The sequence below is a fragment of the Pongo abelii genome, chromosome 4 (assembly GCF_028885655.2).
Source record: "Pongo abelii isolate AG06213 chromosome 4, NHGRI_mPonAbe1-v2.0_pri, whole genome shotgun sequence".
NCBI classification, from domain to species: domain Eukaryota; kingdom Metazoa; phylum Chordata; class Mammalia; order Primates; family Hominidae; genus Pongo; species Pongo abelii.
In genome coordinates this window covers 55,452,669-55,476,567 of record NC_071989.2, presented here as the reverse complement: position 1 = coordinate 55,476,567, position 23,899 = coordinate 55,452,669, and positions in this window count along the sequence as shown.

The window sequence follows — 23,899 nt, the reverse complement described above, 5'->3', positions numbered from 1 at the left end:
CGAAGTGCTCCAAATAACCACTTGCAGATTTTACCAAAAGAGTGTTTCAAAACTCCTCTTTCTATAGGTAAGTTCAAGTCTGTGAGTTGAATGCACTCAACACAAAGAAGTTTCTGAGAATGCTTCTGTTCAGTTTTTATGTGAAGATATTTCCTTTTCCAGCATAGGCCTCAAACGGCTCCAAATATCCCCTTGCAGATTCTACAAAAAGAGTGTTTCCAAACTTCTCTATCAATTGGTAGGTTCAACTCTGTGAGTTGAATGAACTCATCACAAAGAAGTTTCTGAGAATCCTTCTCTCTAGTTTTTATGTGAGGATATTTCCTTTTCCAACATAGGCCTCAAGGTGCTCCGAATAAACACTTGCAGATTCTACAAAAGGAGTGTTTCAAAACTGTTCTATCAAAAGGAACGTTGAAGTCTGTGAGTTGAATGCACTCATCACAAAGAAGATTCTCAGAATGCTTCCGTCTAGTTTTTAGGTGAAGAGATTTCATTTCCCAGCATAGGCCACAAAGCGCTCCAAATATCCACTTGCAGATTCTATAAGAAGAGTGTTTCCAAACTGCTCTTTCGAAAGGAAGCTTCAATTCTGTGAGTTGAATGCACTCATCACAAAGAAGTTTCTGAGAATGCTTCCGTCTAGTTTCTATATGAAGATCTTTCCTTTTCCAACATAGGCCTCAAAGTGCTCCAAATAAACACTTGCAGATTCTACAAAAGGAGTGTTTCAAAACTGCTCTTTCTATAGGTAAGTTCAAGTCTGCGAGTTGAATGCACTCAACACAAAGAAGTTTCTGAGAATGCTTCTGTTCAGTTTTTATGTGAAGATATTTCCTTTTCCAGCATAGGCCTCAAACGGCTCCAAATATCCCCTTGCAGATTCTACAAAAAGAGTGTTTCCAAACTTCTCTATCAATTGGTAGGTTCAACACTGTGAGTTGAATGAACTCATCACAAAGAAGTTTCTGAGAATCCTTCTCTCTAGTTTTCATGTGAAGATATTTCCTTTTCCAACATAGGCCTCAAGGTGCTCTGAATAAACACTTGCAGATTCTACAAAAGGAGTGTTTCAAAACTGTTCTATCAAAGGGAACGTTCAAGTCTGTGAGTTGAATGCACTCATCAGACAGAAGTTTCTCAGAATGCTTCTGTCTAGTTTTTAGGTGAAGAGATTTCATTTCCCAGCATAGGCCTCAAAGCGCTCCAAATATCCACTTGCAGATTCTACGAAAAGAGTGTTTCAAAGCTGCTCTTTCAAAAGCAAGGTTCAAGTCTGTGTGTTGAATGCACTCATCGGAAAGAAGTTTCTGAGAATGCTTCTGTCTAGTTCTTACGTGAAGATATTTCCTTTTCCAGCTGAGGCCTCAAAGCGCTCCCAATAAACACTTGCAAATTCTACAAAAGGAGTGTTTCAAAAGAGTTCTATCAAAAGGAACGTTCAAGTCTGTGAGTTGAATGCACTTATCATACAGAAGTTTCCTGGAATGCTTCTGTCTAGTTTTTATGTGAAGACATTTCCTTTTCCAGCATAGGCCTCAAAGCGCTCCAAATATCCACTTGCAGATTCTACCAAAAGAGTGTTTCAAAACTGCTCTATCAAAAGCAAGCTTCAACACTGTGAGTAGAATGCACTCATCACAAAGAAGTTTCTGAGAATGCTTCTGTCCAGTTTTTATGTGAAGATATTTCTTTTTCCAACATAGGCCTCAAAGAGCTCCAAATAAACACTTACAGATTCTACAAAAGGAGTGTTTGAAAACTGCTCTTTTGAGAGGAACGTTCAAGTCTGTGAGTTGAATGCACTCATCACACAGAAGTTTCTGAGAATGCTTCTGTCTAGTTTTTATGTGAAGATATTTCCATTTCCAGCATAGGCCTCAAAACACTCCGAATATCTTCTTGCAGATTCTGCAAAAAGAGTGTTTCAAATCTGTTCTATCAAAAGGAAGGTTCCACTCTGTGAGTTAAATGAATGCATCATGAAGAACTTTCTAAGAATGCTTCTCTGTAGTTTTTAGGTGAAGATATTCCATATCCCAGCACAGGCCTCGAAGTGCTCCAAATAACCACTTGCAGATTTTACCAAAAGAGTGTTTCAAAACTGCTCTTTCTGTAGGTAAGTTCAAGTCTGTGAGTTGAATGCACTCAACACAAAGAAGTTTCTCAGAATGCTTCTGTTCAGTTTTTATGTGAAGATATTTCCTTTTCCAGCATAGGCCTCAAGGTGCTCCGAATAAACACTTGCAGATTCTACAAAAGGAGTGTTTCAAAACTGTTCTATCAAAGGGAACGTTCAAGTCTGTGAGTTGAATGCACTCATCACACAGAAGTTTCTCAGAATGCTTCTGTCTAGTTTTTAGGTGAAGAGATTTCATTTCCCAGCATAGGCCTCAAAGCGCTCCAAATATCCACTTGCAGATTCTACGAAAAGAGTGTTTCAAAGCTGCTCTTTCAAAAGCAAGGTTCAAGTCTGTGTGTTGAATGCACTCATCGGAAAGAAGTTTCTGAGAATGCTTCTGTCTAGTTCTTACGTGAAGATATTTCCTTTTCCAGCTGAGGCCTCAAAGCGCTCCCAATAAACACTTGCAAATTCTACAAAAGGAGTGTTTCAAAAGAGTTCTATCAAAAGGAACGTTCAAGTCTGTGAGTTGAATGCACTTATCATACAGAAGTTTCCTGGAATGCTTCTGTCTAGTTTTTATGTGAAGACATTTCCTTTTCCAGCATAGGCCTCAAAGCGCTCCAAGTATCCACTTGCAGATTCTACCAAAAGAGTGTTTCAAAACTGCTCTATCAAAAGCAAGCTTCAACACTGTGAGTAGAGTGCACTCATCACAAAGAAGTTTCTGAGAATGCTTCTGTCTAGTTTTTATGTGAAGATATTTCCTTTTCCAACATAGGCCTCAAAGCGCTCCAAATAAACACTTGCAGATTCTACAAAAGGAGTGTTTCAAAACTGCTCTTTTGAGAGGAACGTTCAAGTCTGTGAGTTGAATGCACTCATCACACAGAAGTTTCTGAGAATGCTTCTGTCTAGTTTTTATGTGAAGATATTTCCTTTTCCAGCATAGGCCTCAAAACGCTCCAAATATCCTCTTGCAGATTCTACAAAAAGAGTGTTTCAAAACTCTTCTATCAAAAGGAAGGTTCAACTCTGTGAGTTGAATGAATGCATCCTGAAGAACTTTCTGAGAATGCTTCTCTGTAGTTTTTAGGTGAAGATATTCCATATCCCAGCACAGGCCTCGAAGTGCTCCAAATAACCACTTGCAGATTTTACCAAAAGAGTGTTTCAAAACTGCTCTTTCTATACGTAAGTTCAAGTCTGTGAGTTGAATGCACTCAACCAAAGAAGTTTCTGAGAATGCTTCTGTTCAGTTTTTATGTGAGGATATTTCCTTTTCCAGCATAGGCCTCAAACGGCTCCAAATATCCCCTTGCAGATTCTACAAAAAGAGTGTTTCCAAACTTCTCTATCAATTGGTAGGTTCAACTCTGTGAGTTGAATGAACTCATCACAAAGAAGTTTCTGAGAATCCTTCTCTCTAGTTTTTATGTGAAGATATTTCCTTTTCCAACATAGGCCTCAAGGTGCTCCGAATAAACACTTGCAGATTCTACAAAAGGAGTGTTTCAAAACTGTTCTATCAAAAGGAACGTTGAAGTCTGTGAGTTGAATGCACTCATCACAAAGAAGATTCTCAGAATGCTTCCGTCTAGTTTTTAGGTGAAGAGATTTCATTTCCCAGCATAGGCCACAAAGCGCTCCAAATATCCACTTGCAGATTCTATAAGAAGAGTGTTTCCAAACTGCTCTTTCGAAAGGAAGCTTCAATTCTGTGAGTTGAATGCACTCATCACAAAGAAGTTTCTGAGAATGCTTCCGTCTAGTTTCTATATGAAGATATTTCCTTTTCCAACATAGGCCTCAAAGTGCTCCAAATAAACACTTGCAGATTCTACAAAAGGAGTGTTTCAAAACTGCTCTTTCTATAGGTAAGTTCAAGTCTGCGAGTTGAATGCACTCAACACAAAGAAGTTTCTGAGAATGCTTCTGTTCAGTTTTTATGTGAAGATATTTCCTTTTCCAGCATAGGCCTCAAACGGCTCCAAATATCCCCTTGCAGATTCTACAAAAAGAGTGTTTCCAAACTTCTCTATCAATTGGTAGGTTCAACACTGTGAGTTGAATGAACTCATCACAAAGAAGTTTCTGAGAATCCTTCTCTCTAGTTTTTATGTGAAGATATTTCCTTTTCGAACATAGGCCTCAAGGTGCTCCGAATAAACACTTGCAGATTCTACAAAAGGAGTGTTTCAAAACTGTTCTATCAAAGGGAACGTTCAAGTCTGTGAGTTGAATGCACTCATCACACAGAAGTTTCTCAGAATGCTTCTGTCTAGTTTTTAGGTGAAGAGATTTCATTTCCCAGCATAGGCCTCAAAGCGCTCCAAATATCCACTTGCAGATTCTACGAAAAGAGTGTTTCAAAGCTGCTCTTTCAAAAGCAAGGTTCAAGTCTGTGTGTTGAATGCACTCATCGGAAAGAAGTTTCTGAGAATGCTTCTGTCTAGTTCTTACGTGAGGATATTTCCTTTTCCAGCTGAGGCCTCAAAGCGCTCCCAATAAACACTTGCAAATTCTACAAAAGGAGTGTTTCAAAAGAGTTCTATCAAAAGGAACGTTCAAGTCTGTGAGTTGAATGCACTTATCATACAGAAGTTTCCTGGAATGCTTCTGTCTAGTTTTTATGTGAAGACATTTCCTTTTCCAGCATAGGCCTCAAAGCGCTCCAAATATCCACTTGCAGATTCTACCAAAAGAGTGTTTCAAAACTGCTCTATCAAAAGCAAGCTTCAACACTGTGAGTAGAATGCACTCATCACAAAGAAGTTTCTGAGAATGCTTCTGTCCAGTTTTTATGTGAAGATATTTCTTTTTCCAACATAGGCCTCAAAGAGCTCCAAATAAACACTTACAGATTCTACAAAAGGAGTGTTTCAAAACTGCTCTTTTGAGAGGAACGTTCAAGTCTGTGAGTTGAATGCACTCATCACACAGAAGTTTCTCAGAATGCTTCTGTCCAGTTTTTATGTGAAGATATTTCCATTTCCAGCATAGGCCTCAAAACACTCCATATATCTTCTTGCAGATTCTGCAAAAAGAGTGTTTCAAATCTGTTCTATCAAAAGGAAGGTTCCACTCTGTGAGTTAAATGAATGCATCATGAAGAACTTTCTAAGAATGCTTCTCTGTAGTTTTTAGGTGAAGATATTCCATATCCCAGCACAGGCCTCGAAGTGCTCCAAATAACCACTTGCAGATTTTACCAAAAGAGTGTTTCAAAACTGCTCTTTCTGTAGGTAAGTTCAAGTCTGTGAGTTGAATGCACTCAACACAAAGAAGTTTCTCAGAATGCTTCTGTTCAGTTTTTATGTGAAGATATTTACTTTTCCAGCATAGGCCTCAAGGTTCTCCGAATAAACACTTGCAGATTCTACAAAAGGAGTGTTTCAAAACTGTTCTATCAAAGGGAACGTTCAAGTCTGTGAGTTGAATGCACTCATCACACAGAAGTTTCTCAGAATGCTTCTGTCTAGTTTTTAGGTGAAGAGATTTCATTTCCCAGCATAGGCCTCAAAGCGCTCCAAATATCCACTTGCAGATTCTACGAAAAGAGTGTTTCAAAGCTGCTCTTTCAAAAGCAAGGTTCAAGTCTGTGTGTTGAATGCACTCATCGGAAAGAAGTTTCTGAGAATGCTTCTGTCTAGTTCTTACGTGAAGATATTTCCTTTTCCAGCTGAGGCCTCAAAGCGCTCCCAATAAACACTTGCAAATTCTACAAAAGGAGTGTTTCAAAAGAGTTCTATCAAAAGGAACGTTCAAGTCTGTGAGTTGAATGCACTTATCATACAGAAGTTTCCTGGAATGCTTCTGTCTAGTTTTTATGTGAAGACATTTCCTTTTCCAGCATAGGCCTCAAAGCGCTCCAAGTATCCACTTGCAGATTCTACCAAAAGAGTGTTTCAAAACTGCTCTATCAAAAGCAAGCTTCAACACTGTGAGTAGAGTGCACTCATCACAAAGAAGTTTCTGAGAATGCTTCTGTCTAGTTTTTATGTGAAGATATTTCCTTTTCCAACATAGGCCTCAAAGCGCTCCAAATAAACACTTGCAGATTCTACAAAAGGAGTGTTTCAAAACTGCTCTTTCGAGAGGAACGTTCAAGTCTGTGAGTTGAATGCACTCATCACACAGAAGTTTCTGAGAATGCTTCTGTCTAGTTTTTATGTGAAGATATTTCCTTTTCCAGCATAGGCCTCAAAACGCTCCAAATATCCTCTTGCAGATTCTACAAAAAGAGTGTTTCAAAACTCTTCTATCAAAAGGAAGGTTCAACTCTGTGAGTTGAATGAATGCATCCTGAAGTACTTTCTGAGAATGCTTCTCTGTAGTTTTTAGGTGAAGATATTCCATATCCCAGCACAGGCCTCGAAGTGCTCCAAATAACCACTTGCAGATTTTACCAAAAGAGTGTTTCAAAACTCCTCTTTCTATAGGTAAGTTCAAGTCTGTGAGTTGAATGCACTCAACACAAAGAAGTTTCTGAGAATGCTTCTGTTCAGTTTTTATGTGAAGATATTTCCTTTTCCAGCATAGGCCTCAAACGGCTCCAAATATCCCCTTGCAGATTCTACAAAAAGAGTGTTTCCAAACTTCTCTATCAATTGGTAGGTTCAACTCTGTGAGTTGAATGAACTCATCACAAAGAAGTTTCTGAGAATCCTTCTCTCTAGTTTTTATGTGAGGATATTTCCTTTTCCAACATAGGCCTCAAGGTGCTCCGAATAAACACTTGCAGATTCTACAAAAGGAGTGTTTCAAAACTGTTCTATCAAAAGGAACGTTGAAGTCTGTGAGTTGAATGCACTCATCACAAAGAAGATTCTCAGAATGCTTCCGTCTAGTTTTTAGGTGAAGAGATTTCATTTCCCAGCATAGGCCACAAAGCGCTCCAAATATCCACTTGCAGATTCTATAAGAAGAGTGTTTCCAAACTGCTCTTTCGAAAGGAAGCTTCAATTCTGTGAGTTGAATGCACTCATCACAAAGAAGTTTCTGAGAATGCTTCCGTCTAGTTTCTATATGAAGATCTTTCCTTTTCCAACATAGGCCTCAAAGTGCTCCAAATAAACACTTGCAGATTCTACAAAAGGAGTGTTTCAAAACTGCTCTTTCTATAGGTAAGTTCAAGTCTGCGAGTTGAATGCACTCAACACAAAGAAGTTTCTGAGAATGCTTCTGTTCAGTTTTTATGTGAAGATATTTCCTTTTCCAGCATAGGCCTCAAACGGCTCCAAATATCCCCTTGCAGATTCTACAAAAAGAGTGTTTCCAAACTTCTCTATCAATTGGTAGGTTCAACACTGTGAGTTGAATGAACTCATCACAAAGAAGTTTCTGAGAATCCTTCTCTCTAGTTTTCATGTGAAGATATTTCCTTTTCCAACATAGGCCTCAAGGTGCTCCGAATAAACACTTGCAGATTCTACAAAAGGAGTGTTTCAAAACTGTTCTATCAAAGGGAACGTTCAAGTCTGTGAGTTGAATGCACTCATCACACAGAAGTTTCTCAGAATGCTTCTGTCTAGTTTTTAGGTGAAGAGATTTCATTTCCCAGCATAGGCCTCAAAGCGCTCCAAATATCCACTTGCAGATTCTACGAAAAGAGTGTTTCAAAGCTGCTCTTTCAAAAGCAAGGTTCAAGTCTGTGTGTTGAATGCACTCATCGGAAAGAAGTTTCTGAGAATGCTTCTGTCTAGTTCTTACGTGAAGATATTTCCTTTTCCAGCTGAGGCCTCAAAGCGCTCCCAATAAACACTTGCAAATTCTACAAAAGGAGTGTTTCAAAAGAGTTCTATCAAAAGGAACGTTCAAGTCTGTGAGTTGAATGCACTTATCATACAGAAGTTTCCTGGAATGCTTCTGTCTAGTTTTTATGTGAAGACATTTCCTTTTCCAGCATAGGCCTCAAAGCGCTCCAAGTATCCACTTGCAGATTCTACCAAAAGAGTGTTTCAAAACTGCTCTATCAAAAGCAAGCTTCAACACTGTGAGTAGAGTGCACTCATCACAAAGAAGTTTCTGAGAATGCTTCTGTCTAGTTTTTATGTGAAGATATTTCCTTTTCCAACATAGGCCTCAAAGCGCTCCAAATAAACACTTGCAGATTCTACAAAAGGAGTGTTTCAAAACTGCTCTTTCGAGAGGAACGTTCAAGTCTGTGAGTTGAATGCACTCATCACACAGAAGTTTCTGAGAATGCTTCTGTCTAGTTTTTATGTGAAGATATTTCCTTTTCCAGCATAGGCCTCAAAACGCTCCAAATATCCTCTTGCAGATTCTACAAAAAGAGTGTTTCAAAACTCTTCTATCAAAAGGAAGGTTCAACTCTGTGAGTTGAATGAATGCATCCTGAAGAACTTTCTGAGAATGCTTCTCTGTAGTTTTTAGGTGAAGATATTCCATATCCCAGCACAGGCCTCGAAGTGCTCCAAATAACCACTTGCAGATTTTACCAAAAGAGTGTTTCAAAACTGCTCTTTCTATAGGTAAGTTCAAGTCTGTGAGTTGAATGCACTCAACACAAAGAAGTTTCTGAGAATGCTTCTGTTCAGTTTTTATGTGACGATATTTCCTTTTCCAGCATAGGCCTCAAACGGCTCCAAATATCCCCTTGCAGATTCTACAAAAAGAGTGTTTCCAAACTTCTCTATCAATTGGTAGGTTCAACTCTGTGAGTTGAATGAACTCATCACAAAGAAGTTTCTGAGAATCCTTCTCTCTAGTTTTTATGTGAGGATATTTCCTTTTCCAACATAGGCCTCAAGGTGCTCCGAATAAACACTTGCAGATTCTACAAAAGGAGTGTTTCAAAACTGTTCTATCAAAAGGAACGTTGAAGTCTGTGAGTTGAATGCACTCATCACAAAGAAGATTCTCAGAATGCTTCCGTCTAGTTTTTAGGTGAAGAGATTTCATTTCCCAGCATAGGCCACAAAGCGCTCCAAATATCCACTTGCAGATTCTATAAGAAGAGTGTTTCCAAACTGCTCTTTCGAAAGGAAGCTTCAATTCTGTGAGTTGAATGCACTCATCACAAAGAAGTTTCTGAGAATGCTTCCGTCTAGTTTCTATATGAAGATCTTTCCTTTTCCAACATAGGCCTCAAAGTGCTCCAAATAAACACTTGCAGATTCTACAAAAGGAGTGTTTCAAAACTGCTCTTTCTATAGGTAAGTTCAAGTCTGCGAGTTGAATGCACTCAACACAAAGAAGTTTCTGAGAATGCTTCTGTTCAGTTTTTATGTGAAGATATTTCCATTTCCAGCATAGGCCTCAAAACACTCCAAATATCTTCTTGCAGATTCTGCAAAAAGAGTGTTTCAAATCTGTTCTATCAAAAGGAAGGTTCCACTCTGTGAGTTAAATGAATGCATCATGAAGAACTTTCTAAGAATGCTTCTCTGTAGTTTTTAGGTGAAGATATTCCATATCCCAGCACAGGCCTCGAAGTGCTCCAAATAACCACTTGCAGATTTTACCAAAAGAGTGTTTCAAAACTGCTCTTTCTGTAGGTAAGTTCAAGTCTGTGAGTTGAATGCACTCAACACAAAGAAGTTTCTCAGAATGCTTCTGTTCAGTTTTTATGTGAAGATATTTCCTTTTCCAGCATAGGCCTCAAGGTTCTCCGAATAAACACTTGCAGATTCTACAAAAGGAGTGTTTCAAAACTGTTCTATCAAAGGGAACGTTCAAGTCTGTGAGTTGAATGCACTCATCACACAGAAGTTTCTCAGAATGCTTCTGTCTAGTTTTTAGGTGAAGAGATTTCATTTCCCAGCATAGGCCTCAAAGCGCTCCAAATATCCACTTGCAGATTCTACGAAAAGAGTGTTTCAAAGCTGCTCTTTCAAAAGCAAGGTTCAAGTCTGTGTGTTGAATGCACTCATCGGAAAGAAGTTTCTGAGAATGCTTCTGTCTAGTTCTTACGTGAAGATATTTCCTTTTCCAGCTGAGGCCTCAAAGCGCTCCCAATAAACACTTGCAAATTCTACAAAAGGAGTGTTTCAAAAGAGTTCTATCAAAAGGAACGTTCAAGTCTGTGAGTTGAATGCACTTATCATACAGAAGTTTCCTGGAATGCTTCTGTCTAGTTTTTATGTGAAGACATTTCCTTTTCCAGCATAGGCCTCAAAGCGCTCCAAGTATCCACTTGCAGATTCTACCAAAAGAGTGTTTCAAAACTGCTCTATCAAAAGCAAGCTTCAACACTGTGAGTAGAGTGCACTCACCACAAAGAAGTTTCTGAGAATGCTTCTGTCTAGTTTTTATGTGAAGATATTTCCTTTTCCAACATAGGCCTCAAAGCGCTCCAAATAAACACTTGCAGATTCTACAAAAGGAGTGTTTCAAAACTGCTCTTTCGAGAGGAACGTTCAAGTCTGTGAGTTGAATGCACTCATCACACAGAAGTTTCTGAGAATGCTTCTGTCTAGTTTTTATGTGAAGATATTTCCTTTTCCAGCATAGGCCTCAAAACGCTCCAAATATCCTCTTGCAGATTCTACAAAAAGAGTGTTTCAAAACTCTTCTATCAAAAGGAAGGTTCAACTCTGTGAGTTGAATGAATGCATCCTGAAGAACTTTCTGAGAATGCTTCTCTGTAGTTTTTAGGTGAAGATATTCCATATCCCAGCACAGGCCTCGAAGTGCTCCAAATAACCACTTGCAGATTTTACCAAAAGAGTGTTTCAAAACTCCTCTTTCTATAGGTAAGTTCAAGTCTGTGAGTTGAATGCACTCAACACAAAGAAGTTTCTGAGAATGCTTCTGTTCAGTTTTTATGTGACGATATTTCCTTTTCCAGCATAGGCCTCAAACGGCTCCAAATATCCCCTTGCAGATTCTACAAAAAGAGTGTTTCCAAACTTCTCTATCAATTGGTAGGTTCAACTCTGTGAGTTGAATGAACTCATCACAAAGAAGTTTCTGAGAATCCTTCTCTCTAGTTTTTATGTGAGGATATTTCCTTTTCCAACATAGGCCTCAAGGTGCTCCGAATAAACACTTGCAGATTCTACAAAAGGAGTGTTTCAAAACTGTTCTATCAAAAGGAACGTTGAAGTCTGTGAGTTGAATGCACTCATCACAAAGAAGATTCTCAGAATGCTTCCGTCTAGTTTTTAGGTGAAGAGATTTCATTTCCCAGCATAGGCCACAAAGCGCTCCAAATATCCACTTGCAGATTCTATAAGAAGAGTGTTTCCAAACTGCTCTTTCGAAAGGAAGCTTCAATTCTGTGAGTTGAATGCACTCATCACAAAGAAGTTTCTGAGAATGCTTCCGTCTAGTTTCTATATGAAGATCTTTCCTTTTCCAACATAGGCCTCAAAGTGCTCCAAATAAACACTTGCAGATTCTAGAAAAGGAGTGTTTCAAAACTGCTCTTTCTATAGGTAAGTTCAAGTCTGCGAGTTGAATGCACTCAACACAAAGAAGTTTCTGAGAATGCTTCTGTTCAGTTTTTATGTGAAGATATTTCCTTTTCCAGCATAGGCCTCAAACGGCTCCAAATATCCCCTTGCAGATTCTACAAAAAGAGTGTTTCCAAACTTCTCTATCAATTGGTAGGTTCAACACTGTGAGTTGAATGAACTCATCACAAAGAAGTTTCTGAGAATCCTTCTCTCTAGTTTTCATGTGAAGATATTTCCTTTTCCAACATAGGCCTCAAGGTGCTCCGAATAAACACTTGCAGATTCTACAAAAGGAGTGTTTCAAAACTGTTCTATCAAAGGGAACGTTCAAGTCTGTGAGTTGAATGCACTCATCAGACAGAAGTTTCTCAGAATGCTTCTGTCTAGTTTTTAGGTGAAGAGATTTCATTTCCCAGCATAGGCCTCAAAGCGCTCCAAATATCCACTTGCAGATTCTACGAAAAGAGTGTTTCAAAGCTGCTCTTTCAAAAGCAAGGTTCAAGTCTGTCTGTTGAATGCACTCATCGGAAAGAAGTTTCTGAGAATGCTTCTGTCTAGTTCTTACGTGAAGATATTTCCTTTTCCAGCTGAGGCCTCAAAGCGCTGCAAATAAACACTTGCAAATTCTACAAAAGGAGTGTTTCAAAAGAGTTCTATCAAAAGGAACGTTCAAGTCTGTGAGTTGAATGCACTTATCATACAGAAGTTTCCTGGAATGCTTCTGTCTAGTTTTTATGTGAAGACATTTCCTTTTCCAGCATAGGCCTCAAAGCGCTCCAAATATCCACTTGCAGATTCTACCAAAAGAGTGTTTCAAAACTGCTCTATCAAAAGCAAGCTTCAACACTGTGAGTAGAATGCACTCATCACAAAGAAGTTTCTGAGAATGCTTCTGTCCAGTTTTTATGTGAAGATATTTCTTTTTCCAACATAGGCTTCAAAGAGCTCCAAATAAACACTTGCAGATTCTACAAAAGGAGTGTTTCAAAACTGCTCTTTTGAGAGGAACGTTCAAGTCTGTGAGTTGAATGCACTCATCACACAGAAGTTTCTGAGAATGCTTCTGTCTAGTTTTTATGTGAAGATATTTCCATTTCCAGCATAGGCCTCAAAACACTCCAAATATCTTCTTGCAGATTCTACAAAAAGAGTGTTTCAAATCTGTTCTGTCAAAAGGAAGGTTCCACTCTGTGAGTTAAATGAATGCATCATGAAGAACTTTCTAAGAATGCTTCTCTGTAGTTTTTAGGTGAAGATATTCCATATCCCAGCACAGGCCTCGAAGTGCTCCAAATAACCACTTGCAGATATTAACAAAAGAGTGTTTCAAAACTGCTCTTTCTGTAGGTACGTTCAAGTCTGTGAGTTGAATGCACTCAACACAAAGAAGTTTCTCAGAATGCTTCTGTTCAGTTTTTATGTGAAGATATTTCCTTTTCCAGCATAGGCCTCAAGGTGCTCTGAATAAACACTTGCAGATTCTACAAAAGGAGTGTTTCAAAACTGTTCTATCAAAGGGAACGTTCAAGTCTGTGAGTTGAATGCACTCATCACACAGAAGTTTCTCAGAATGCTTCTCTCTAGTTTTTAGGTGAAGAGATTTCATTTCCCAGCATAGGCCTCAAAGCGCTCCAAATATCCACTTGCAGATTCTACGAAAAGAGTGTTTCAAAGCTGCTCTTTCAAAAGCAAGGTTCAAGTCTGTGTGTTGAATGCACTCATCAGAAAGAAGTTTCTGAGAATGCTTCTGTCTAGTTCTTACGTGAAGATATTTCCTTTTCCAGCTGAGGCCTCAAAGCGCTCCCAATAAACACTTGCAAATTCTACAAAAGGAGTGTTTCAAAAGAGTTCTATCAAAAGGAACGTTCAAGTCTGTGAGTTGAATGCACTTATCATACAGAAGTTTCCTGGAATGCTTCTGTCTAGTTTTTATGTGAAGACATTTCCTTTTCCAGCATAGGCCTCAAAGCGCTCCAAGTATCCACTTGCAGATTCTACCAAAAGAGTGTTTCAAAACTGCTCTATCAAAAGCAAGCTTCAACACTGTGAGTAGAGTGCACTCATCACAAAGAAGTTTCTGAGAATGCTTCTGTCTAGTTTTTATGTGAAGATATTTCCTTTTCCAACATAGGCCTCAAAGCGCTCCAAATAAACACTTGCAGATTCTACAAAAGGAGTGTTTCAAAACTGCTCTTTCGAGAGGAACGTTCAAGTCTGTGAGTTGAATGCACTCATCACACAGAAGTTTCTGAGAATGCTTCTGTCTAGTTTTTATGTGAAGATATGTCCTTTTCCAGCATAGGCCTCAAAGCGCTCCAAATATCCACTTGCAGATTCTACCAAAAGAGTGTTTCAAAACTGCTCTATCAAAAGCAAGCTTCAACACTGTGAGTAGAATGCACTCATCACAAAGAAGTTTCTGAGAATGCTTCTGTCCACTTTTTATGTGAAGATATTTCTTTCCCAACATAGGCCTCAAAGCGCTCCAAATAAACACTTGCAGATTCTACAAAAGGAGTGTTTCAAAACTGCTCTTTTGAGAGGAACGTTCAAGTCTGGGAGTTGAATGCACTCATCACACAGAAGTTTCTGAGAATGCTTCTGTCTAGTTTTTATGTGAAGATATTTCCATTTCCAGCATAGGCCTCAAAACACTCCAAATATCTTCTTGCAGATTCTACAAAAAGAGTGTTTCAAATCTGTTCTATCAAAAGGAAGGTTCCACTCTGTGAGTTAAATGAATGCATCATGAAGAACTTTCTAAGAATGCTTCTCTGTAGTTTTTAGGTGAAGATATTCCATATCCCAGCACAGGCCTCGAAGTGCTCCAAATAACCACTTGCAGATTTTAACAAAAGAGTGTTTCAAAACTGCTCTTTCTGTAGGTACGTTCAAGTCTGTGAGTTGAATGCACTCAACACAAAGAAGTTTCTGAGAATGCTTCTGTTCAGTTTTTATGTGAAGATATTTCCTTTTCCAGCATAGGCCTCAAGGTGCTCTGAATAAACACTTGCAGATTCTACAAAAGGAGTGTTTCAAAAATGTTCTATCAAAGGGAACGTTCAAGTCTGTGAGTTGAATGCACTCATCACACAGAAGTTTCTCAGAATGCTTCTCTCTTGTTTTTAGGTGAAGAGATTTCATTTCCCAGCATAGGCCTCAAAGCGCTCCAAATATCCACTTGCAGATTCTACGAAAAGAGTGTTTCAAAGCTGCTCTTTCAAAAGCAAGGTTCAAGTCTGTGTGTTGAATGCACTCATCAGAAAGAAGTTTCTGAGAATGCTTCTGTCTAGTTCTTACGTGAAGATATTTCCTTTTCCAGCTGAGGCCTCAAAGCGCTCCCAATAAACACTTGCAAATTCTACAAAAGGAGTGTTTCAAAAGAGTTCTATCAAAAGGAACGTTCAAGTCTGTGAGTTGAATGCACTTATCATACAGAAGTTTCCTGGAATGCTTCTGTCTAGTTTTTATGTGAAGACATTTCCTTTTCCAGCATAGGCCTCAAAGCGCTCCAAGTATCCACTTGCAGATTCTACCAAAAGAGTGTTTCAAAACTGCTCTATCAAAAGCAAGCTTCAACACTGTGAGTAGAGTGCACTCATCACACAGAAGTTTCTGAGAATGCTTCTGTCTAGTTTTTATGTGAAGATATTTCCTTTTCCAGCATAGGCCTCAAAACGCTCCAAATATCCTCTTGCAGATTCTACAAAAAGAGTGTTTCAAAACTCTTCTATCAAAAGAAAGGTTCAACTCTGTGAGTTGAATGAATGCATCCTGAAGAACTTTCTGAGAATGCTTCTCTGTAGTTTTTAGGTGAAGATATTCCATATCCCAGCACAGGCCTCGAAGTGCTCCAAATAACCACTTGCAGATTTTACCAAAAGAGTGTTTCAAAACTGCTCTTTCTATAGGTAAGTTCAAGTCTGTGAGTTGAATGAACTCATCACAAAGAAGTTTCTGAGAATCCTTCTCTCTAGTTTTTATGTGAAGATATTTCCTTTTCCAACATAGGCCTCAAGGTGCTCCGAATAAACACTTGCAGATTCTACAAAAGGAGTGTTTCAAAACTGTTCTATCAAAAGGAACGTTGAAGTCTGTGAGTTGAATGCACTCATCACAAAGAAGATTCTCAGAATGCTTCCGTCTAGTTTTTAGGTGAAGAGATTTCATTTCCCAGCATAGGCCACAAAGCGCTCCAAATATCCACTTGCAGATTCTATAAGAAGAGTGTTTCCAAACTGCTCTTTCGAAATGAAGCTTCAATTCTGTGAGTTGAATGCACTCATCACAAGGAAGTTTCTGAGAATGCTTCCGTCTAGTTTCTATATGAAGATCTTTCCTTTTCCAACATAGGCCTCAAAGTGCTCCAAATAAACACTTGCAGATTCTACAAAAGGAGTGTTTCAAAACTGCTCTTTCTATAGGTAAGTTCAAGTCTGCGAGTTGAATGCACTCAACACAAAGAAGTTTCTGAGAATGCTTCTGTTCAGTTTTTATGTGAAGATATTTCCTTTTCCAGCATAGGCCTCAAACGGCTCCAAATATCCCCTTGCAGATTCTACAAAAAGAGTGTTTCCAAACTTCTCTATCAATTGGTAGGTTCAACACTGTGAGTTGAATGAACTCATCACAAAGAAGTTTCTGAGAATCCTTCTCTCTAGTTTTTATGTGAAGATATTTCCTTTTCCAACATAGGCCTCAAGGTGCTCCGAATAAACACTTGCAGATTCTACAAAAGGAGTGTTTCAAAACTGTTCTATCAAAGGGAACGTTCAAGTCTGTGAGTTGAATGCACTCATCACACAGAAGTTTCTCAGAATGCTTCTGTCTAGTTTTTAGGTGAAGAGATTTCATTTCCCAGGATAGGCCTCAAAGCGCTCCAAATATCCACTTGCAGATTCTACGAAAAGAGTGTTTCAAAGCTGCTCTTTCAAAAGCAAGGTTCAAGTCTGTGTGTTGAATGCACTCATCGGAAAGAAGTTTCTGAGAATGCTTCTGTCTAGTTCTTACGTGAAGATATTTCCTTTTCCAGCTGAGGCCTCAAATCGCTCCAAATAAACATTTGCAAATTCTTCAAAAGGAGTGTTTCAGAAGAATTTTACCAAAAGGAACGTTCAAGTCTGTGAGTTGAATGCACTTATCATACAGAAGTTTCCTGGAATGCTTCTGTCTAGTTTTTATGTGAAGACATTTCCTTTTCCAGCATAGGCCTCAAAGCGCTCCAAATATCCAATTGCAGATTCTACCAAAAGAGTGTTTCAAAACTGCTCTATCAAAAGCAAGCTTCAACACTGTGAGTAGAATGCACTCATCACAAAGAAGTTTCTGAGAATGCTTCTGTCCAGTTTTTATGTGAAGATATTTCTTTCCCAACATAGGCCTCAAAGCGCTCCAAATAAACACTTGCAGATTCTACAAAAGGAGTGTTTCAAAACTGCTCTTTTGAGAGGAACGTTCAAGTCTGTGAGTTGAATGCACTCATCACACAGAAGTTTCTGAGAATGCTTCTGTCTAGTTTTTATGTGAAGATATTTCCATTTCCAGCATAGGCCTCAAAACACTCCAAATATCTTCTTGCAGATTCTACAAAAAGAGTGTTTCAAATCTGTTCTATCAAAAGGAAGGTTCCACTCTGTGAGTTAAATGAATGCATCATGAAGAACTTTCTAAGAATGCTTCTCTGTAGTTTTTAGGTGAAGATATTCCATATCCCAGCACAGGCCTCGAAGTGCTCCAAATAACCACTTGCAGATTTTACCAAAAGAGTGTTTCAAAACTGCTCTTTCTGTAGGTAAGTTCAAGTCTGTGAGTTGAATGCACTCAACACAAAGAAGTTTCTCAGAATGCTTCTGTTCAGTTTTTATGTGAAGATATTTCCTTTTCCAGCATAGGCCTCAAGGTGCTCCGAATAAACACTTGCAGATTCTACAAAAGGAGTGTTTCAAAACTGTTCTATCAAAGGGAACGTTCAAGTCTGTGAGTTGAATGCACTCATCACACAGAAGCTTCTCAGAATGCTTCTGTCTAGTTTTTAGGTGAAGAGATTTCATTTCCCAGCATAGGCCTCAAAGCGCTCCAAATATCCACTTGCAGATTCTACGAAAAGAGTGTTTCAAAGCTGCTCTTTCAAAAGCAAGGTTCAAGTCTGTGTGTTGAATGCACTCATCGGAAAGAAGTTTCTGAGAATGCTTCTGTCTAGTTCTTACGTGAAGATATTTCCTTTTCCAGCTGAGGCCTCAAAGCGCTCCCAATAAACACTTGCAAATTCTACAAAAGGAGTGTTTCAAAAGAGTTCTATCAAAAGGAACGTTCAAGTCTGTGAGTTGAATGCACTTATCATACAGAAGTTTCCTGGAATGCTTCTGTCTAGTTTTTATGTGAAGACATTTCCTTTTCCAGCATAGGCCTCAAAGCGCTCCAAGTATCCACTTGCAGATTCTACCAAAAGAGTGTTTCAAAACTGCTCTATCAAAAGCAAGCTTCAACACTGTGAGTAGAGTGCACTCATCACAAAGAAGTTTCTGAGAATGCTTCTGTCTAGTTTTTATGTGAAGATATTTCCTTTTCCAACATAGGCCTCAAAGCGCTCCAAATAAACACTTGCAGATTCTACAAAAGGAGTGTTTCAAAAATGCTCTTTCGAGAGGAACGTTCAAGTCTGTGAGTTGAATGCACTCATCACACAGAAGTTTCTGAGAATGCTTCTGTTCAGTTTTTATGTGAAGATATTTCCTTTTCCAGCATAGGCCTCAAACGGCTCCAAATATCCCCTTGCAGATTCTACAAAAAGAGTGTTTCCAAACTTCTCTATCAATTGGTAGGTTCAACACTGTGAGTTGAATGAACTCATCACAAAGAAGTTTCTGAGAATCCTTCTCTCTAGTTTTTATGTGAAGATATTTCCTTTTCCAACATAGGCCTCAAGGTGCTCCGAATAAACACTTGCAGATTCTACAAAAGGAGTGTTTCAAAACTGTTCTATCAAAGGGAACGTTCAAGTCTGTGAGTTGAATGCACTCATCACACAGAAGTTTCTCAGAATGCTTCTGTCTAGTTTTTAGGTGAAGAGATTTCATTTCCCAGCATAGGCCTCAAAGCGCTCCAAATATCCACTTGCAGATTCTACGAAAAGAGTGTTTCAAAGCTGCTCTTTCAAAAGCAAGGTTCAAGTCTGTGTGTTGAATGCACTCATCGGAAAGAAGTTTCTGAGAATGCTTCTGTCTAGTTCTTACGTGAAGATATTTCCTTTTCCAGCTGAGGCCTCAAAGCGCTCCCAATAAACACTTGCAAATTCTACAAAAGGAGTGTTTCAAAAGAGTTCTATCAAAAGGAACGTTCAAGTCTGTGAGTTGAATGCACTTATCATACAGAAGTTTCCTGGAATGCTTCTGTCTAGTTTTTATGTGAAGACATTTCCTTTTCCAGCATAGGCCTCAAAGCGCTCCAAGTATCCACTTGCAGATTCTACCAAAAGAGTGTTTCAAAACTGCTCTATCAAAAGCAAGCTTCAACACTGTGAGTAGAGTGCACTCATCACAAAGAAGTTTCTGAGAATGCTTCTGTCTAGTTTTTATGTGAAGATATTTCCTTTTCCAACATAGGCCTCAAAGCGCTCCAAATAAACACTTGCAGATTCTACAAAAGGAGTGTTTCAAAACTGCTCTTTCGAGAGGAACGTTCAAGTCTGTGAGTTGAATGCACTCATCACACAGAAGTTTCTGAGAATGCTTCTGTCTAGTTTTTATGTGAAGATATTTCCTTTTCCAGCATAGGCCTCAAAACGCTCCAAATATCCTCTTGCAGATTCTACAAAAAGAGTGTTTCAAAACTCTTCTATCAAAAGGAAGGTTCAACTCTGTGAGTTGAATGAATGCATCCTGAAGTACTTTCTGAGAATGCTTCTCTGTAGTTTTTAGGTGAAGATATTCCATATCCCAGCACAGGCCTCGAAGTGCTCCAAATAACCACTTGCAGATTTTACCAAAAGAGTGTTTCAAAACTCCTCTTTCTATAGGTAAGTTCAAGTCTGTGAGTTGAATGCACTCAACACAAAGAAGTTTCTGAGAATGCTTCTGTTCAGTTTTTATGTGAAGATATTTCCTTTTCCAGCATAGGCCTCAAACGGCTCCAAATATCCCCTTGCAGATTCTACAAAAAGAGTGTTTCCAAACTTCTCTATCAATTGGTAGGTTCAACTCTGTGAGTTGAATGAACTCATCACAAAGAAGTTTCTGAGAATCCTTCTCTCTAGTTTTTATGTGAGGATATTTCCTTTTCCAACATAGGCCTCAAGGTGCTCCGAATAAACACTTGCAGATTCTACAAAAGGAGTGTTTCAAAACTGTTCTATCAAAAGGAACGTTGAAGTCTGTGAGTTGAATGCACTCATCACAAAGAAGATTCTCAGAATGCTTCCGTCTAGTTTTTAGGTGAAGAGATTTCATTTCCCAGCATAGGCCACAAAGCGCTCCAAATATCCACTTGCAGATTCTATAAGAAGAGTGTTTCCAAACTGCTCTTTCGAAAGGAAGCTTCAATTCTGTGAGTTGAATGCACTCATCACAAAGAAGTTTCTGAGAATGCTTCCGTCTAGTTTCTATATGAAGATCTTTCCTTTTCCAACATAGGCCTCAAAGTGCTCCAAATAAACACTTGCAGATTCTACAAAAGGAGTGTTTCAAAACTGCTCTTTCTATAGGTAAGTTCAAGTCTGCGAGTTGAATGCACTCAACACAAAGAAGTTTCTGAGAATGCTTCTGTTCAGTTTTTATGTGAAGATATTTCCTTTTCCAGCATAGGCCTCAAACGGCTCCAAATATCCCCTTGCAGATTCTACAAAAAGAGTGTTTCCAAACTTCTCTATCAATTGGTAGGTTCAACACTGTGAGTTGAATGAACTCATCACAAAGAAGTTTCTGAGAATCCTTCTCTCTAGTTTTCATGTGAAGATATTTCCTTTTCCAACATAGGCCTCAAGGTGCTCCGAATAAACACTTGCAGATTCTACAAAAGGAGTGTTTCAAAACTGTTCTATCAAAGGGAACGTTCAAGTCTGTGAGTTGAATGCACTCATCACACAGAAGTTTCTCAGAATGCTTCTGTCTAGTTTTTAGGTGAAGAGATTTCATTTCCCAGCATAGGCCTCAAAGCGCTCCAAATATCCACTTGCAGATTCTACGAAAAGAGTGTTTCAAAGCTGCTCTTTCAAAAGCAAGGTTCAAGTCTGTGTGTTGAATGCACTCATCGGAAAGAAGTTTCTGAGAATGCTTCTGTCTAGTTCTTACGTGAAGATATTTCCTTTTCCAGCTGAGGCCTCAAAGCGCTCCCAATAAACACTTGCAAATTCTACAAAAGGAGTGTTTCAAAAGAGTTCTATCAAAAGGAACGTTCAAGTCTGTGAGTTGAATGCACTTATCATACAGAAGTTTCCTGGAATGCTTCTGTCTAGTTTTTATGTGAAGACATTTCCTTTTCCAGCATAGGCCTCAAAGCGCTCCAAGTATCCACTTGCAGATTCTACCAAAAGAGTGTTTCAAAACTGCTCTATCAAAAGCAAGCTTCAACACTGTGAGTAGAGTGCACTCATCACAAAGAAGTTTCTGAGAATGCTTCTGTCTAGTTTTTATGTGAAGATATTTCCTTTTCCAACATAGGCCTCAAAGCGCTCCAAATAAACACTTGCAGATTCTACAAAAGGAGTGTTTCAAAACTGCTCTTTCGAGAGGAACGTTCAAGTCTGTGAGTTGAATGCACTCATCACACAGAAGTTTCTGAGAATGCTTCTGTCTAGTTTTTATGTGAAGATATTTCCTTTTCCAGCATAGGCCTCAAAACGCTCCAAATATCCTCTTGCAGATTCTACAAAAAGAGTGTTTCAAAACTCTTCTATCAAAAGGAAGGTTCAACTCTGTGAGTTGAATGAATGCATCCTGAAGAACTTTCTGAGAATGCTTCTCTGTAGTTTTTAGGTGAAGATATTCCATATCCCAGCACAGGCCTCGAAGTGCTCCAAATAACCACTTGCAGATTTTACCAAAAGAGTGTTTCAAAACTGCTCTTTCTATAGGTAAGTTCAAGTCTGTGAGTTGAATGCACTCAACACAAAGAAGTTTCTGAGAATGCTTCTGTTCAGTTTTTATGTGACGATATTTCCTTTTCCAGCATAGGCCTCAAACGGCTCCAAATATCCCCTTGCAGATTCTACAAAAAGAGTGTTTCCAAACTTCTCTATCAATTGGTAGGTTCAACTCTGTGAGTTGAATGAACTCATCACAAAGAAGTTTCTGAGAATCCTTCTCTCTAGTTTTTATGTGAGGATATTTCCTTTTCCAACATAGGCCTCAAGGTGCTCCGAATAAACACTTGCAGATTCTACAAAAGGAGTGTTTCAAAACTGTTCTATCAAAAGGAACGTTGAAGTCTGTGAGTTGAATGCACTCATCACAAAGAAGATTCTCAGAATGCTTCCGTCTAGTTTTTAGGTGAAGAGATTTCATTTCCCAGCATAGGCCACAAAGCGCTCCAAATATCCACTTGCAGATTCTATAAGAAGAGTGTTTCCAAACTGCTCTTTCGAAAGGAAGCTTCAATTCTGTGAGTTGAATGCACTCATCACAAAGAAGTTTCTGAGAATGCTTCCGTCTAGTTTCTATATGAAGATCTTTCCTTTTCCAACATAGGCCTCAAAGTGCTCCAAATAAACACTTGCAGATTCTACAAAAGGAGTGTTTCAAAACTGCTCTTTCTATAGGTAAGTTCAAGTCTGCGAGTTGAATGCACTCAACACAAAGAAGTTTCTGAGAATGCTTCTGTTCAGTTTTTATGTGAAGATATTTCCATTTCCAGCATAGGCCTCAAAACACTCCAAATATCTTCTTGCAGATTCTGCAAAAAGAGTGTTTCAAATCTGTTCTATCAAAAGGAAGGTTCCACTCTGTGAGTTAAATGAATGCATCATGAAGAACTTTCTAAGAATGCTTCTCTGTAGTTTTTAGGTGAAGATATTCCATATCCCAGCACAGGCCTCGAAGTGCTCCAAATAACCACTTGCAGATTTTACCAAAAGAGTGTTTCAAAACTGCTCTTTCTGTAGGTAAGTTCAAGTCTGTGAGTTGAATGCACTCAACACAAAGAAGTTTCTCAGAATGCTTCTGTTCAGTTTTTATGTGAAGATATTTCCTTTTCCAGCATAGGCCTCAAGGTTCTCCGAATAAACACTTGCAGATTCTACAAAAGGAGTGTTTCAAAACTGTTCTATCAAAGGGAACGTTCAAGTCTGTGAGTTGAATGCACTCATCACACAGAAGTTTCTCAGAATGCTTCTGTCTAGTTTTTAGGTGAAGAGATTTCATTTCCCAGCATAGGCCTCAAAGCGCTCCAAATATCCACTTGCAGATTCTACGAAAAGAGTGTTTCAAAGCTGCTCTTTCAAAAGCAAGGTTCAAGTCTGTGTGTTGAATGCACTCATCGGAAAGAAGTTTCTGAGAATGCTTCTGTCTAGTTCTTACGTGAAGATATTTCCTTTTCCAGCTGAGGCCTCAAAGCGCTCCCAATAAACACTTGCAAATTCTACAAAAGGAGTGTTTCAAAAGAGTTCTATCAAAAGGAACGTTCAAGTCTGTGAGTTGAATGCACTTATCATACAGAAGTTTCCTGGAATGCTTCTGTCTAGTTTTTATGTGAAGACATTTCCTTTTCCAGCATAGGCCTCAAAGCGCTCCAAGTATCCACTTGCAGATTCTACCAAAAGAGTGTTTCAAAACTGCTCTATCAAAAGCAAGCTTCAACACTGTGAGTAGAGTGCACTCACCACAAAGAAGTTTCTGAGAATGCTTCTGTCTAGTTTTTATGTGAAGATATTTCCTTTTCCAACATAGGCCTCAAAGCGCTCCAAATAAACACTTGCAGATTCTACAAAAGGAGTGTTTCAAAACTGCTCTTTCGAGAGGAACGTTCAAGTCTGTGAGTTGAATGCACTCATCACACAGAAGTTTCTGAGAATGCTTCTGTCTAGTTTTTATGTGAAGATATTTCCTTTTCCAGCATAGGCCTCAAAACGCTCCAAATATCCTCTTGCAGATTCTACAAAAAGAGTGTTTCAAAACTCTTCTATCAAAAGGAAGGTTCAACTCTGTGAGTTGAATGAATGCATCCTGAAGAACTTTCTGAGAATGCTTCTCTGTAGTTTTTAGGTGAAGATATTCCATATCCCAGCACAGGCCTCGAAGTGCTCCAAATAACCACTTGCAGATTTTACCAAAAGAGTGTTTCAAAACTCCTCTTTCTATAGGTAAGTTCAAGTCTGTGAGTTGAATGCACTCAACACAAAGAAGTTTCTGAGAATGCTTCTGTTCAG